Source organism: Canis aureus, unplaced genomic scaffold (genome assembly GCF_053574225.1).
Source record: "Canis aureus isolate CA01 unplaced genomic scaffold, VMU_Caureus_v.1.0 NW_027326424.1_RagTag, whole genome shotgun sequence".
NCBI classification, from domain to species: Eukaryota; Metazoa; Chordata; class Mammalia; order Carnivora; family Canidae; genus Canis; species Canis aureus.
In genome coordinates, this window is record NW_027554415.1 from 440,207 (window position 1) to 457,574 (window position 17,368).

The 17,368-nt window shown below is 36.0% G+C and overlaps 1 pseudogene; it reads right to left on the reverse strand.

The window, feature by feature from the left end:
- Nucleotides 1-10,718: 10,718 nt before the first annotated feature.
- Nucleotides 10,719-12,549, reverse strand: LOC144309496 (zinc finger C3HC-type protein 1 pseudogene; annotated as a pseudogene).
- Between the last annotated feature and the right edge of the window lie 4,819 nt (nucleotides 12,550-17,368).

Consider the following 17,368-nt stretch of genomic DNA (forward strand, 5'->3'; position numbering starts at 1 on the left):
GTATCTCATGTTAGAAAGGAAGGGAAGGATTGCTCAGTAGATAGTACTGAGACAACTGGATTAGCATTTAAAAAATAAAACTGCATCCTCACCTATGTATGAAATGACTTATATGCTAGATTATTTAAGGTAGTAAAATTTTTGACAACAGAATTTAGGCATACCCTAAATGAGTTGATAAATATGCTATAATCTTACAATGAACACTTTAATTTAAAATGCTGTTTCATTTTTTATTTGCATATAAAACGCTTTTTCCAGTTTTATTGAGGTATAACTGACAAAAACTGTACATATTTAAGGTGTATAGTGTCATGATTTGATATACCTACATATTAAAAACACGTTGTTTTTTTTAAAGATTTTATTTATTTATTCATGAGAGACACACACACACAGAGAGAGAGAGAGAGAGAGAGAGAGGCAGAGACGCAGGCAGAGGGAGAAGCAGACTCCATGCAGTGAGCCTGACGTGGGACTCGATCCTGGGACTCCAGGATCACGCCCTGAGCCGAAGGCAGACGCTCAACTGCTGAGCCACCCAGGCATTCCACATTGTTTCTTTTTAAAACAAAATAAAAACCAAAAAAGCTCTATATAAACATTTTTATTTTGCTTGTTTATGAAAGAAACCTATCTCTAGAAGAATATATAAGACATCAACAAATTTTTTTATTTCTGGGTAAGGACACTGGTAGCGACGGCACACAAGTAGGGGGAAAACTTCATTGCTTTACACACTTTGCGCCATGTACTATATTACCTATTCAAACAATTCAACTAAAAATATAAAACAAAACAAAACAAAAGATCTTAGTTTGACTCCCAGAGCTTGTACTTAGTGAACTTTGGGCTAGTTTATTCAATTGTCACAGACTCATTATCTTTTTTGTAAGATGGTGATTATAATCCTTTCTCATTGTTTTATGAGATTTAAATAAGATAATATATGAAAGCATCCTACTACAGAACCTGATATATAGTAGAGAAAATACTAGATCTTGTTTTCATCACTTCCCTTTTGCAGAGGACACAAACTCAGTGGCTAATGATTCATGCAGTCAATAGAAATGTATGAAATGGGTTGAATGTAGGAGATTAGGTGGTGATAGGGACTGATAAATTAAAGGTACTCATTATTATCCATGTGTACATCAAAGTATAAATTATACATATGTATGTACAATACGTATATGAGGTCTGCTGGCTATTCTCATTTTGCTTTTCTATGGGTATCTGCATTTTACAAAATTATGTGAAAATACAATATGTGTTTCAAACCACTGAAAAATCATTTCAGCTGTATCACACTGATGTTAAAATTAAAATACGTTTCAAGTAGGTCTCCAATAGTAACTTTCTCTGAGTTGAGTTATTTAATATTATTAAGCTTTAGTTTTTCACAGAAAAAAAAAAAAAAAAAAAAAGGTCCATAGGATACACAGCTAACTGATTGCCAGACCATAACTGGGAGGTTAAAGCAAAGGATGCCTCTGACACCTTGGCTATTCCTCTCTGTGACAGATTTGATGGAGAGAGTGCTGCTGCTTACAGCTAATAAATCTGATTGAGGTAGGAGTCAGGCGGAGGTGACACAGTGAAGCCAAGTCAGGAGGTCAATAATAGCAAAATCACTCACAGGTGGGTGGGATAATGGTCAAAGGCTACAGGAGAAGAATTTCAGGTACCATGTTCAGATTTAGGGTAGGGATGATTTAGGGTAGGGATGCCATCATTACTATTACTTGTTGCCTAACAAACTCGCTGTTTTGAATAAGTCAAGGTTAAAGAAACAATAGAGCAGTAAGTAAATTAGCACTAGTTCACAATTCTCTGGGGAGCTGCATATTCTCTGGGCAGAAGTCTAGATACAGTTCATAATATATATGGATTTGATATCTTTCACAAATATGTATACTCTCTGAAAACTAGGCACATCATCCATTAATTTTGATAACTAAATTAATTTCTAAAAGTAAATTAAGACCTGCATAGACTAAAGTTACTAATCAATATTTGTGAACCAGTCTAGAATCAGAACCACCGGAGACATAGACCAAATGGGAAACAAAGCATTTCACAACACTATTTTTATTACTTATTCTGTGCAAACACCTTCCTAAACCTTCCATGCTAGAAATGATGCAGGGTCCCTGGCCTTGTGCTATGGGAAGTCCCCTCCAATTACATTGTGTTTCTTTAGTGAAGAAGACTGGAGGAATTCTTGCTACATAAATGTACACATACTTGCCAACTGAAAAGTTCTCCTAAGACCATCCTAATGGCATGGCATTTCTTTCCTCTCTTTGGAATGAGCCCAAGTAAAGAAAATCTGATCGTGCCACATGCAAAGGCTCTCATACCTCCCTGATATAAAGACACCACTTTAAAACACAGTTGGCTGTTTCTCCCAATTATTTTTTTCAGAGAGTTTCTATTTCCAATAATAGTGCTAGTCTAGAGACTGTTTGGCTCCTATCTGGGAAGAACAGCTTTATATTGCCTTTACCCCTGGGATAGGATTCCCAGTGTTCCAATTTGCTTAATGATAATGGATCACTCTAAAATATTCCTGATTTCACTTCCCCTCCCATCCTTCCTGTAACCTCTCTCTAAGTGATTTTCGGATGCAATTTCTTCTACCTATCACCTACCATGGTGCTTTTAAACCAAGGAACAACCAGTAAAATTAATGCAGAAAATACAAAATGCCTTTGATGCACTCCATCTTCCTCCTCTGTGTTCCCTAAGCTCTTGTGGAAATCAGCCTCTACCATTTTGCATTGAAAGTCTCCAAACATATGTTTGTCTCATTATCAGGATGTAAAACCACCTTGAGGACTATTTTTCTTCATCTCTCTAGCCCAAGCCTCTAGCTCTGTGCTGACATAATGTAGGTGGAAAAATCATTTTTGATCCAAAGGGAACTGAACTTAAAAGAGATTATTACTCTCTTTAAAGAAGATTATATATTTTCTATCTTTTGTACTCAACCACTGTAGAATTTGTCATCTACATCTAGAACACTTATTAAAAAATAGAAACTATGTTTAATCAAGCACCAGTTAACTGAAAAAAAAAAGTTAAAATTAACAGGAAATTGAGAATTAATAATGACAAATTGCTTGGAACATATTAATAGGCATTAATGTGTTATTTATTCTTTATTTAGAAGTAGGAATTATGAATGACTGACTACAGAAAGATATTTAAAAGGCTCTGTTTTTTTTTTCTTAATGGAATAAATTTGGTCAACATAATTCACCCATTCTTTTCATCATTCACTTGCCATGCAACATAATCAGAGCTCTAGATCACTTTGGGCATGTGAAGATTCAAAAAACAATATAAATTTTCTCTTTCAGGATATTATGAAGTATGCACAGAACTATGGAGCAATTTGAGTCAGCCACTAAAATTACTGCTTCCACAGAAGATAGAGAGACACAGAGAAATAATAATTTGTTCCTGTTTACAAGAATAAACTTCTAGGGGCTCCTGGGTGGCTCAGTTGGTTAAGTGTTTGCCTTCTGCTCAGATCGAGCCCCTGCTTTGGGCTCCCTGCTCAGCAGGGAGCCTGCTTCTCTTCTCCTTCTCCCTCTGCTGCTCCCCTTGTTTGTGCTCTGTGTCAAATAAATAAATACAATCTTTAAAAAAAAGAATAAACTTCTAAATAGAAAGAAAATCCCAGTCCATTGGCTGAACACAATGGGTCTGTTAAGTAGGAGCGTGTATGATTAAGACACAAAGTTGTCACTTCCTTGAGATAAGATGCTTTACAATAAAGTCAGCTTTACTGTCAAGCTTAGAACACACAAAACAGGCATAAGATATAAGTTAATATGTTTTTGAGGTAAGCCTTTATTACCAGAAGAAAAGAAAAAGTGAAATAATTCTCAGTAAAATTAAACAACCAAGTGTTTCTTTGTCAGGGCCCTAACACTTGTTAAATAATCCTTTGTGTACTAACAAATTATTAGGGTTCTCTGTGTTCTGTAATAGTGAATTTTAGTGGCTGAACCAAACTGTTTCACAAGGCAATACACAGCCTGTACTCATCTAAGAATGGAAAATTTATTTTGTTTTTTAACCATTTCATGCCCAAAATGAGCTGGAGTACTGGTTATATTACATAAGAAGTGAATTACGTTTATCAATTTTCTTTCTTTTTTTTTTTTTTAAGATTTTATTTATTTATTCATAGAGACAGAGAGAGAGGCAGAGAGAGAAGCAGGCATCATACAGAGAGCCCGACATGGAATTCGATCCAGGGCCTCCAGGATCACGCCCTGGGCTGCAGGCGGCACTAAACTGCTTTGCCACCGGGGCTGCCCTATCAATTTTATTTCAGTAAGAAGACCACATTTAGGATGATGACATCTGTTGCTCTTTTATAAACCGAGTTTAATGTGCTAATTCTTAGCCCCCGATTGTCCTACTTTGGGATAATTTTTAATTTACTTTAAAAACCACTTGGTATTTTTATGAGACATTTATATTTTTATCAGTATATCAGCACCTGACACGAGAGACATTCAATAAATGTTTGTTTTTTAGAAAATTAAAAAAAAAAGACTTACACAGTGTTTATACTATGCCAGGCATATTTCTAAGCACTTTAAATATTCTAATCTATTCAATTTTCACTATGATGAGAAAGATCAATTTTTCCTCTGTAGAAATGTGGACACTGAGGTACAAAGATTCAGTAACTTGCCCAGGTTTACACAGCCAGTAAGGGGCAGAACCAGGATCTGAACTGAAGCAGTATAGCTTCAGAGAGAGTCCATGTTCTTACTGACTATCCGATGGTCCCCTTTTTTAAAAAAAGATTTTATTTATTTATTTGGCAGAAAGAGAGAGAGTGTGTGTGTGAGTGCCAGAGAGAACAAGGGGAACAGAATAGGGGGAGGGAGAAGCTGGCTCCCTGTGGAGCAGAGAACCCCACGTGGGGCTTGATCCTAGAACCCTGGGATCATGACCTGAGCTGAGAGCAGCCTCTTAACTGACTGAACCACCTAGGCACCCCTATGTTCCCTTTCTGTAGTCCCATGGCTCAGAGTTATCGGGATAGTATTAAATTATTACAATAACTCGGTTCAAAAATGATCATTTCTTCACCCTTTCAAATGTTTCATCACCAATTTTGCTGCAATAATAAATTTGCATTCATGGCAAAGTGTAGTTCCCCAATCTACATTAATATCTTAAATTGACTACTTTACGTTTAGTTAAAAAAATTAGCAGTTATTTATTTGCTAGATTTGTCTATGATTTTATATACATACACAATACACAGTCCTAAAACAATCTTTGAAGAAAAGGCAACAAATTTTGAGACAAAACTAATATAGACAATAATGATGATGGAACCAAGGAGCAACCAATAATATTTTCTAAATCTATCTGCCTTGTGGCAGTAAAGGAGTCAATAAACACCTTTTTTAATAAAAAGAAAACTTTTCTTTGAAGGATTGCATATTGCCCTTGAAGCAAGCTATGGATTTAAAAAGTTTAAGACAGCTTTTAGCACTCTTTGAGGAAATACTGCATTTCTAAGGATGGCAGGAACCATGTGCTCCAAATAATACTAGTAAATGTTAGCTGCAACACCGTTCCATTTATATGGGATGTCATAAACCCAATGGAATGTTGGGAGAGTACTCAAGCATTCTTCTAAGCATGAATTCCCAAGTTGCACAATAATGCTAAGCAGCAGCATCCTAAACATATGCTGTTGTTCTAGATCTCGGTTTCTGTTTATGACAGCAACGATGGTACTAATGCTGGACATCTTCTAGGAGAAGGAGTTAGCATTCTAAATCCCAGGGACTCTTGATAGTTGTTTATCCCTGAGCTTCACCCCATGAGGAGTGACAATATAATATGGGGAAAGGTCACTAACTGAAGAATCACGAGGGAAGAATCTAATTGCAAGTTAATCAGCAACTGGTTTAGGCAAATCATTGTCCTCTTTAGGCCTTGGTGTCTTAATGTGAATATTAATTTTCAATAGTTCATGGAATGCTGATTAGGATAAAATCTGACATCTGCATAAATGCTTTACAAAATAAATATGTTTTGTAAACAATAAATACACCAAAGCAGCTGAAGTATAAGATCACTTTATAACATTTCTGCCTTTTACCTCACTATGCTCATCTACTTTTATACTTACATATGACTTTATTTGCTTCCAATCCCAGCTTTAGTCAGGAAAACCTAATTGTTCTCTCCCACACAACCGCATCTTCAAGTCAATCCGCATGTATAACACGTTTTTGTTTTTCCTCTGTGTCATGCTGTACTTCTTTAGCCTTTCTAAAAACTTCACACAAAAGTCTATTTTGTAAAAGAAGTCCTCTCTAATTAAGCAGATGTATTTATTATGCCATAATTTTTGCTGTGTCCAATGATGTACAACACATGCAGACACAGGCACATGGACACACACACACTATATTTATTTCTTATGCAATCATACATGAATGTAGTGGTTTCCCTTTGGGGATCTAAACACAGTACTTCGTCAACTTTCTTTACTCCAAATGAACTCACAAGTAGAAAGTTGTAATTCAGAAGCCATTAAATGAAAGAGTCCAGAAGCAGGAGGAGAGAAGAGAGGGAAGAAATGAGTGAGAAGAGATCTTAAATGAGCTCTTTTATCAGATACGTGTAAAAGGCAAAGTAGTCATCAAAGAGCTACAACCTGCTCAGACTCAGTGCGTTGGTTTTTCACTACCATCTGAGCCTTCTCATCACCGGGGAACAATCTCCAGCATATATTAATTTAGAGAGCACCTAGCACCACAATAGTAACATCAACTTGCAGCCTTTAGTGCTTTGCAGTTTTGAAAGGTTTCCTTACATACTATCACATACACTGGTATCAATGTGAGAATAAACCAAGAGGAATGCTATCCTAGGTGAGGAAAAGATTTAACTATCACATGTTTCTTATTTATTTACCTGCAAATTGGGTTTTCTCCTGACAAATTTTGTAAAGGCACCTATTGGCTTTAGGGCATCAGGCATCTGTTGAGTTGTTAGTTATGAGTTGTGTGAAGATGATAAAAAATTGTATGATAATACATCTGTTTAGGAGATGGGATTATAATTCAGTTACACTCTCAAGAAAACTGAGTTGCAGACTCAATAGGTAATTTTAAAATTATGCTGGAAAAAGAGCTAATATGACATAACTTCAGGCACTAGGATTCTAATTAAATTAAATATAAACAGTTATTGAGGATTGCCAAGCCCCAATTACTAGACAAAGAGGCAACACACATTCAAAATTTAGAGTGAGATGTATAAGTTTTGAGCACAAGCTTTCATTTTCATGAGGCCAGAATTTTATACAAAATAATAATCTTGGCGGAATCGGAATAGCAAGTAGACCAATAAAACAAGGAAATGTCAACCCATACAGATAATAATGAAGACATAAAATCTTCCATCCATAGAAGCTTATGGTAATTTCTCCATTTAAAGGTGAAAAACCAAATGTTTTTTCATGTAACAGATTTTTTTTTCGTAAAATACCGTGTATGTAAAATTTATTAAACTTTAAACGTGTTCACACAGACATAGGAAGCTCAATTCAAAGGAAAAAACCTTAATATTCTTTTTAAAACTCAAACTTTTGGAAGTTGAATTTCTTGTTGTTGTTGTAAAATAAAATGTACTGAAGCCCAAAATGCTCATAATATTTCAAACTATATATTCATTTATCCTTTTCCTGTGTCATAATTTTATTAGGTGCTCCCTTAGTATTTGGGAGGTCAAATCCATGTGCTATCAATATACCAAGTTGGTACGTGGACCTTTCTGAACTGTCGTCTTAAGGAGATCCAAAAATGCTTAAATGAATTTAAAAAAATTAGTAATCAGAATGGAATAGAAAAAAACAGTAAAAACAGCTGGTAGCATTCCAAAGAAAAGAAACCAAATGGAGTGAGACAGAAATCATGCAGAATCTTGAATATAAAGACACAAACCCTGAATTTATGTTGAATATAAAAAGCAAGGAATGAAAGAATAGCTGGAAAGTACATTATTGTGAATAGTGAAAGAAGATATCCATTTGGAATGAGGTAATTTTAAGAGAATACATTTCAAAAAATATAAGAAATATCTTCTGGCATAAGGGATTTCATACATGAAAATATGGACTAAAGATCGAAAGAACGCACGTAAGAGTAACAGTGTAGCGATGGAAAGGACAAGTTTTGTGCCTTTTAAAAGAAGAACTTGAAAGGAAAGATAGTATAGCAAATGCAAAGCTGGTTGGCATAGGAGTGGAGGATTGAGGTACTGAAAATTACTTAAGCAATAATAACATAATAGAAACAAAATCTAACGGAGTAAACAGAAATGGACATAGCACCTGTGCATATTAATAATAGCAGGCAGAATTAATCAGGATTGAAAGGAAAAATTGAGTCATCAGCATGATGAGAAAGGGAGTAACACCCAAGGAGAAGGAGTGGACCGGAAAGAGAAGGTGACCTAATGAAATAATTCAGCAGAAGCTGAACCTTTAAGAATTACTGTGAATCCAAATCATCTTTAAGATTCTTGGGACACCTGGCTGGCTCAGTTAGTACAGCAGGTGACTCTTTTTATCTCAGGGTGGAGATCAGTTAGATTCCAATGTTGGGGGTAACGATTACTTAAAAATAAAATCTTGGAAAAAATAAAAATAAAAATAAAATTCTGTTCAAATGCCATGTCTTTCAAAAAAGCCTTCTTTGAACACTCCTGTTCATGGTTGGTTGTCCTTTATTTTCCTCTTGGGTGATGGTGATTCCTCACACCATCATTAAACTTTCCTCATTATTTGGAATGCTGACTATAGTATCTTGTCAATTGTATTGCTTTTTGAGGAACAGGTTGCATTTATTTACATTTTTCATGAGGCATAGTTCAATTCTACAAGCAGAGTGGATATCCAACAAATATTTGTCATATGGACAAATAGGTCAGCCTGCTTTGTTTGCAACTAGGTAATCCACATTAAAAGTAATAACATGACTTTTGATATATGATAATTGAGTACCAGAATCAAAGGGAAAAGGTAAATTTTTTGGTAACCTCAAAACATTGGAGGAGTGCATCAAACAACCTCAAAGAAAAGATTTGGGTTAAGCAAACAAGTATGAGGCGAAGAGAAAAAATATAAGTTAGAATAAATTGAAAAGATAATGTGGAAGAAGAGAAATAAGACTCTAAAAAAATCAAAGCAAGTATTGGGGAATCAATATGAAATTGTCAAGCTTAATTTTATGGTCAAAAAAGTGATAATATAATTTCCATGATTTATTACTTACTGGTAAGAAGTTCAAGAACAAATATAGTCAATAAAATTTCCTACTGATTTTGTATTACTGATTTGAAGTGGTGCCTCGGAAATAATGGTTCTAAATATATTTGGGTTCTTTATGCAGTTTTGGCATCAAAGCATCCAAATTGTGTTTGCCCCTTTTTGTCTAAGGCAACTTTTTAAATTCAAGTTGTTTCTACAAAGAGCACATAAAATCTTGATCTCTTGGATATGTAATTTCTTGAAGACATGAGTTTTTATTTTTTATTTATTTATTTTTTAAGATTGTATTTATTTATTAGAGACACACAAAGAGAGAGACAGGCAGAGGAAGAAGCAGGCTCCATGCAGGGCGCCTGACGTGGGACTCGATCCTGGGTCTCCAGGATCATGCCCTGGGCTGAAGGCAGCACTAAACCGCTAAGCCACTGGGGCTACCCGACACGAGATTTTAATAGTAAAATGGATAGGCCCTTAACTATAGCTGTGAGTGATCTCACTGAACATGTATTATACCAGGCACTTTGAGATGCTTCATGCTTAGGCCACAATCATACATTGGATTATGTCATATGTGCTCAAATTTCACCCAAATTAGTAAAACAAACAAACAAACTTTTCAAATACCCACTTTTCCTTGGAAAGTACTGTTTTGTCATGTATTTAGGAAACCTTAAAATTAAATGTACCAAGAGGGACATCAGATCATGTCACCTCAGCAACCTAAATTAAGCCTCCTATCCCAATCCCTCCCACCTCCACCCTGCCCACCCTATCAACTACAAGTCATAGTTAATGTTCAGTGCTTTGGGTTGATGGCCTGGATCTGTTTTTCCTACTTCTGAAAGAACTTGTCTATAATATTCAGATCAGAGCTTCACCTTTCTGTTTTGCTTTCTGCACTGATGAACAGATCTAACCACTGAGGGACACATAAGACTGTGTCTCATAGTATGATTGACAGAGACCCGCATTTAACTCTTAAAGAAATTGTTCCAACATTATGTGGACTGTAGTGAACATTTTTAGAAATTGTGAAGGCATAAAACCACAAAAGCTTCTTCTTTTTCTTTTAAATTTAGAAACATAAAATATAAATCAATAGTTACTTAAAAATGTCTTTCAAAGAGCTAAATTCACTCTGTTAATTTAAGAACATAAATCAAATGACAAGTAAATTATTCAATCATAAAATTATACAGATTGGTCTATTTATAAATGATAGACCAGAGAGAATGTTAAGAATATATGAAAAAGTTCCCTTTTATGTTTTTAAATACAAAATTATAAAGTAAAAATATTTTATCTTTATTTTTATTTTTTTTTTTAAGAATATTCACAAATATTTTATTAATACATATTGTCATATTCCCAGTATACAAGAGCCCTTGAGACACTGCCCAGTATGGAAAGACACTAAACGTGCTCAGGGCCTTGGTCTTCTGTCTGGTTGAAGTGACCCCACACTCTTTTAATAGGACCACATGTGTTGTACCTCACCTGTCCACACCCCCGCATGGAAACAGGCTTCCCTTCAGTCAGATGCAGAGAGTGACACTCACTGCCTTTTGCAAGGATGATGGCTTCTGATGGTTATACCAGAATGGAAAAAACTTGGCATCAGCTGACCACAAAGAAATTCAGACTTCATTTCCCAAAGTCATTCATTCTGCTTCTCTCTGGGAAGGGCTAGAATGTCTTCAGGATGAGCATAAAGATTCCCACTGCCGGAATATTCGGAATACTTTCCTGGATTTCTCAGAGAGACTCATGGAGTCTGTTTCAGCTGGCTGGTTGGACTGCTTGTGGGCCAAGAGGATGTTCAGCACAGCCTTCCAGCCTGGCTCTGTAGAGATACTGGCATCTGTCTCCGTTCCACCATGCTCCCTGGTTTCCTTGCCAAGTGTCACATTTACCCAAGGGCACCAGTCTCTATGCTGAGAGGTGGGGTCAAAGCAGCTTCGGGAAGATGTGTCTGAGCTGCTAGAAGAGCAGAGGCGAGCTCGTTTGGCTCTCCGGAGAGGACTAGACGGCACTTCCAGGCCACTACTGTCTCCTGTTCCCATACTTCGGGTCACAGGACGGCTTCTGGTGGTGGGGCTAGCGGCCTCTGGCTCAGGACGGTCAACAGGACTGGAAGAGTCCCAGCTCCGAGTTCGGGAGACAATGGGACCTGGGCTCCTTTCAGCCTGCTCTGAGCCAGGAGAACATGTGGCATCCTGGCTCCGAGTCATCATCCTCCGAGGAGACTCAGGCACAAGAGGGAAGCGCTCTGGCCGTCCCTCAGGGCCTGGGATGGGGGAGCTGGTCAGGCCAAAGGATGCATCCAGGTCGGTCATGGATGACTCAATCTGCTGGAAGCCCCAGAGCCCCACCTTCCTCATACACTGTGAACACGTTATTAGGGAGAGCTGCATGGGTTCCAAAGAAGAACTACAGGCCCAGCCACATACAGAGAGAACACATGCAGTGACATGGACTTGGATGTCTGAGCCTAATTTGCTTGTAGTTTTTCTCTCTTCAGTTCGGCAATCAAGTTCATCTTCAAGCAAGTGCAGAAGAAGACTGATCTTGTCTTCTGTCAAACACATAGTTTTCAAGTCCTCTGGCCTCAGGGAAGGAAGCTGGAGGTCCAAGTGACAAAGGCTTTGAAAACGATCTAGGAATTCGCTAACAAGAACAGCAGGCTCACCCAATGGCAACATCCCAAATCGATCTGGGGAGGGGCTGTCTGGCCAGAAACAGAACTTTCCATGGGCAGTGCACAAGGCCTTCTTCAGCTCGGCACATCGGTCCTTATATCGGTCAAAATCAAAAGCTGGTTGCAAACTGGCACAGAGAAAAGCCTGACAACTGGAGCACTTGAGCATATCACATTCAACTGTGACCCAGCCATATTTTGCACAGACAAGTGGAGACAGCTCGGCGGGCTTACCTGCCCATTTCAGAGAAGAAAATGTTTCCACTCTGCTAAAGAAGGCTTCTTTACTTGTAGATTCCAATGGCGGCTGTTCTGCTTGGGGTGACCCATTAACTGACTGGAATGTGGCAGATGTGTCCTTCGCTTCGGCGCCTCCCTCTTCCGGGGCAATCCCCTCATCTATCAGCTGCCGGATCTTTTGAGGGGTCCCTTCTGGGGAGCGAACAACCGCACCCCAAGTCTTTTCAACCCCCGAGGCAAACGCTTGCCCCTCACTGGGCGCCGCCATCTTGGTCCCAAGTAAAAATATTTGAAACCAGTTTAACATATTTTTAAGAGCTTAGTGTCTCCAGCTAAAACATACTGTGATGTTGTATGATGGATATAACATTGAGATCTACCTTAAACTTGGGTGGTTTGGATTTAGCCTTATTTTTAAATTTATGTTTATTGGACAAGGCCCTTAAAATCTTGGGAATGCTTTATTTCAGTTAATGCATTATTAACTAAAAAAGTAGGGGTTAAAAAATCTGCCTACCCTCACAGGGTGTTGGTAGATGGAAAAGAAAGAGTGTATGATAAAGTAAACTTTATTGTTATCATTTAATATCAAAAGTAGCATTTAGACATCTGGTCCCAGAGAAGATGGTATGGACACACTTTTCTCTGTCCCTCCCCTCTGGATGTCCTGGAAGTAATTCAACAAATAATTATAAAAAAGACTATAATTTTCATTAAAATACTATAATCATAAAAATGACTTTTCAACAAAGAAAAGCCCAGGACCAGATGGCTTCATTGGTGAATTCTACCAAACATAAAATGAAAAAGCAATGCCAATCCCTCTGCAACCCTTCCAAAAAACTGAAGAGGAGGGAATACTCCCAAAGTCATTTTGTGATGCCAGGATTCTCCTAATACCAAAGCAGACAAAAAAAAAAAATTACAAGAAAAGGAAATTAATAACAGCCCTGATAAATACAGATGTAAGGCGTCCCTGGGTGGCTCATTGGTTGAGCCTTTGCCTTTGGCTCAGGTTGTGATCTCGGGGTCCTGAGATTGAGTCCCACATCAGGCTCCCTGCAGGGAGCTCACTTCTCCCGCCACCTATGTCTCTGTCTCTTGGTGTCTCTCATGAATAAATAAATAAAATATTTTAAAAATATAGATGTAAAACTTCTCAACCAAATATTAGCAAAGTGAACTCAATAGTTCATTAAAGAATCCTATACTCTGACCAAGTGGAATTTACCACTGGGATGCAAAAGATGGTACAACATACGTAAACCAGTAATATGACATACTATTTTAATGAAATGAAAGATAAAATTATATGATCATCTCAATAGAAACACAAAAGCCAATTTAAAAATTTCAACATTCATTCATGATAGAAAGTCTCAACAATTTGAGCAGAGAAGAAATGTATCTCAATATAATAAAAGCATAATAATAAATAATAAGTTAAGCTCACAGCTAGTCAATAATGAAAGGTTGAAATCTTTCCTTTAAGATAAGGAATAAGACAAGGGAGCCCATTCCCATCAGTTCCTTTAACATAGTAATAGAAGTCCTAGCCAAAGAAAGTAGCAAATTAGCAAAGAAAATTAATGAAAGGTATTCAAATCAGAAAAGAAGTAAAATTATCTCTGTTTGCAAATAAGTATAATCTTACGTATAGAAAACCCTAAAAACTATACCAAAAAGTTGTCAGAAGTAATCAACAATTATATAAAGTTTTAGGATACAGAAATGAATGAATTATCTGATAAAGAAATAAAGAAAATAATCCCATTTGCAATAGAATAAAAAATAAAGAAATTCTAAGGAGATCAAAGTTCTATATACTAAAAATACAAGATTTTGATGAAAAAAAACTGAAGAAGACATATATAAATGGGAACATATCCTGAATTTATGTATTGGAAGAACTAATATTGCTAAAATGTCCATGCTGCCCAAAGCTATCTATAAGCTGTCTATAGACTCAATGAAATTGCTATCAAAATTCCAATGGCATTTTTCACAGAATAAAAAAAATCCTAAAACTCATATGAAATCATACTGACCCTGAATAGCAAAAGCAATCCAGAGAGAAAGAACAAACAAACAAAAATCAAGGCATCATGTTTACTGATTTCAAACTAGATCATAAAGCTAAAATAATCAAAATGGTGTGGTACTGGCATAAAAAGAGACACATAGTCAGGTGGGATAGAATCAAGAATCCAGAAATAAACCCATGCACTTATAGTCAACTAACATTTAATAAGAGAGCGAAGAGTACTTAATGGGAGACATATAGTTTCTTCAATAAGTGATATTGAGATAACTGTATATTCATATGCAGAAAAATGAAATAGGACCCCTATATCACTTGAAATGGATTAAAGACTTAAATATAGGATCTGAAACCAAAAATTACCAGAAGAAAACATAGGAAAAAGCTTCTTCACATTGATCTCGGCAATTAGTTTTTTGGATTTGACGCCAAAACACAAGCAATAAAATAGAATATAAACAAGTGGGACTACACCAAACTGAAAAGCTTCTAAATAGCAAAAGAAACAATAAAAAAAAATTTAAAGACAATCTATAGAATGGTAGAAAATATTTCAAATCATTTATCTAAAAGGAGTTAAAATCCAAAATGTATAAGGAACTCATACAACTTAAGAGTAAAAAAAGAAAAAAAAAATCAGTTAAAAAATGGGCAAAGGATCTGAATAGACTTTTTTCCAAAGATGACACACAAATGGCTAACAGGTATATGAAAATGTGCTCTATATCACTAATCATAAGGAAATATGTCTGAAGCACAAGGATATATCATCTCATACCTGTTAGAATATTTATTATCAAAAATATAAAGATGGCAATGATGTAGAAAGAAATGGAACCTTTGGGCACTGTTGCTAGGGATATAAATTGGTAGAGCCACTATGGAAAACATATGGAGGCTTCTCAAAAAATTAAAAATAGAACTACCATATGATCCAGAAATTCTACTTTTGGCTATGTATCTGAAGTAAACTGAATCACTACTGGAAGAGGTATCTGCACTCCTATGTTCCTTTCAGCTTTATTCAAAATAGCCAGCAAATGAAAACAATCTATGTGTCCATCAATGGATGAATGGATAAAGAAAATGTAATGTACGTCTACAATGGCATATTTTTCAGCTATAGGAAGAAATTCTGTCATTTGTTACAATATGGATGGATTGGGGGTATTATGCATAAGTTAGATAGAGAGAAATACTGTAGGATATCATATATGAAATCTAGAACTCCCTCTCCTGCAAACTCATAGAAACAGAGCAGAATGGAAGGCTAAGAAATGGAGGAAATGGGGGGATGTTGGTCAAAAGATACAAACTTCCAGTTATGAGATGAATTAGCTCTGGAGATATAATGTACAGCATGCTGATTACAGTTCATAGTACTATGTATTATACTTGAAGGTTGCTAAGAGAGTAAATCTTAAATGTTCTCATCCCAACCCCCCACATAAAGTAATTATATGAGTTGTTGGATGTATTAACACAATAAACTTATTATTGTGTCATTCATTTCACAATATATATGTGTATCAAATGATAATGTTGTATATCGTTAACTATACAATATATCAATTATATCTCAATAAATTTGGAAAAAACATGTTAAAATCGTTTTTATATTTCAAAGCATGGGCAGTATTTTAGTTATCTTTCTATTGATACATAATTAAGGTTTTCTGTAACACAGGACTGTCAACTTTGAAATTTCTTGAGACTTGGCTCCACAGACTACCATGTACTCATTGTTTGTAAAGTACTCTGTGTGCTTGAGAACGTACTTTCCATCTAAGTGCAGTGTCTATATGTGGCTTTTAAATCAAGATTACTATTTCTGTTATTCAAATCTTTCTTTTTGTTTAAAATATTGAGAAAGGAGAGGTACATGAGGTAATATACTCCATAAATTTTTCAAATCCTCTTTTCAGATTTGTAATTTTTTCCTTTATATAAAACTTGAAGGTATGTTATCAGATGCATATGCATTTAGAATTTTTTAAATCTTCCTGATTAATTAAACCTTCTATCTATTTATACATTTAAAAAACTAAGTTAGGGAATATCAGTGTACCCAATATTAGGGATTAGAATATGGCTACAGTAATCTAGACAGGATGGTTCTGGTGCAGAGAAAGACCCATAGATCAATGGAACCCAAATGATTTATGGCAAAGTTGTACACACAGTTTACTGGAGGAAGGATAGCCTTTTCACCTAACAGTGCTAAAGCAAGTGGACATCCATAGGCTACAGCAATAATAATAATAGTAATAATAATAATTTAAAAATCTCAACCTAGATCTTACACCTTATACGAAAATTATTTCAAAGTAGGTCACAGACTTACAGGTCAAATATTGAAGTACACAATTTAGGGGAAAAATGAGAAACTCTTTGGCGTCTAGGGCTGGTTAGAGAGTTTTTATATTTGATACTGAAAGCATGTTTCAGAAAAGGAAAAATTGATAAATTTGATAAATTGCTAAAAATTGATAAATTTGACTTCATCAAAATTAAAAATATTTTCTCTGCAAAAGACCCCGTTAAGAGGATAAAATAAAAATCATAGTTTGGGAGGCAATGTTTATAAACAACATATCTGATAAAGGGATTTATTATATATAGAATATGTAAATAATTCTCAAAACCAAATTTAAAAAAATAATCTAATTAAGATTTGGGCAAAAGGCATCATCAGACATGTTACCAAGCAGGATACACAGATGAGAAATAATTACATGAAAAGATGTTCAAGAACCACCTGGGTGGCTCAGTTGGCTAAGCGTCTGCCTGCCTTTGGCTCAGGTCATGATCCCAAGGTCCTGGAAAGGAGCCCCCTGCTCAGTGGAGAGACTCCCTCTCCCTCCCCCCCACACTGTGCTCTCTCTCACAATCTCTCTCTCTCATATAAATAAATAATATTTTTCAAAACAGATGTTCAATATCATTAGCCATTAGGGAAATACAAATTAAAACCATAATGTAATATTACACACCTCTCAGAATAACTAAAATTTAAAAAGTCATAACACCAAATGCTGGAAAGGATGTAGAGAAAATTGGT